Raw genomic sequence first — 1,316 nt, forward strand, 5'->3', positions numbered from 1 at the left:
GACACAATTTTAGAAGGGGATTCGACCTAGGAAAGTTTTAGAGAGCTACCACGATTTGAAGACACAAGATTTCATCAAATTCTCTTGTCAACAATCGGTGCAATACGAGAGTTTGTATCATAAAATTGTCTTTGATATTTTCTATGTTCTTAAATTTATTTGTGATGACTTTCTCCATATCTATGGAATAGTTCTTCCCTAGGGTTTTGACGGATATGGTATTTTGAGTGTATAGATTTAACTCTAGTTTAATTGTTTGAATACATTTATGGAGCTTTGAACTGATTGCGAAATTATTCACCTGTTTATTTAATCGAAAGATTGAATATTTTAGTGATTATCTTTGCATTATTTAGTTTGGTTTAATTTAGTGATTCTTCTAAGTAATCGAGAGAGTTTTTTGAATTATTGATTAAACCAAGTTAAGGAGAATATTCGAGAGAAGTTACCCTTTAAGACATAACCATCATTTTATTGTTGCAATTGTTTACCGTGCTTCAATTGGATTAATTACTAAAATTAACGTTTAATCAAAAGAGGAACCTTAACTTCAAGTGTAATCTGATTATCTGTTGAATTCGTGAGAATCAACAGTATTATAGAGTGAATTAACTCAAAAATTGGATCCCGAGTCAATTATCTTGCACCTATCTAGTTAAATACCTTTATTTCTCTCATTGATATTTATTCTTTGATCATCTGCTGTCTTTTGTGATCAATTATTAATTGCTTAATTTTTAGTAGTTAATTATAGTAATAGTCATCAAATCAAGTGTTAATTTTTCTGGATAGTAATCAACTGAAGATTATTCGAATACTGTTTAAATTCAATCCTTGTGAAGACGATAATTAAACTATACTATCTTTGACTAGCGAGCAATAATTTTGTGTTGTGTTTTGCGCTCGCCTTGAAGTACCTTCTCTCGAATGAAGCAACAATCGATGTCGATGTGTTTAGTGCACTCATGAAACACGGGATTAACCGCTATTTGAATAGATGACTTACTATCACAATGTATAGAGGTAGGTAAATGAATATCCACAACTAACTCCTTGAACAAACCAGCGAGCCATACGAGCTCAGCAACTGTTGAAGCAAGACTCTGATACTCTGCCTCAGCAGAGCTTCTAGAAATAGTGGTCTGCTTCTTGGACTTAAAGGAAATTGGAGACACACAAAATTTAACCATATATCCTGTGACAGATCGCCTAGTGATAGGACATGAAGCCCAATCACAATCGCAAAATGCTGTCAAACTATTATCAGCAACATTAGACATAATAATACCTATTCCCGGAGAAGATTTGATATATCG

Source organism: Nicotiana tomentosiformis, chromosome 1, assembly GCF_000390325.3.
Source record: "Nicotiana tomentosiformis chromosome 1, ASM39032v3, whole genome shotgun sequence".
NCBI lineage: Eukaryota > Viridiplantae > Streptophyta > Magnoliopsida > Solanales > Solanaceae > Nicotiana > Nicotiana tomentosiformis.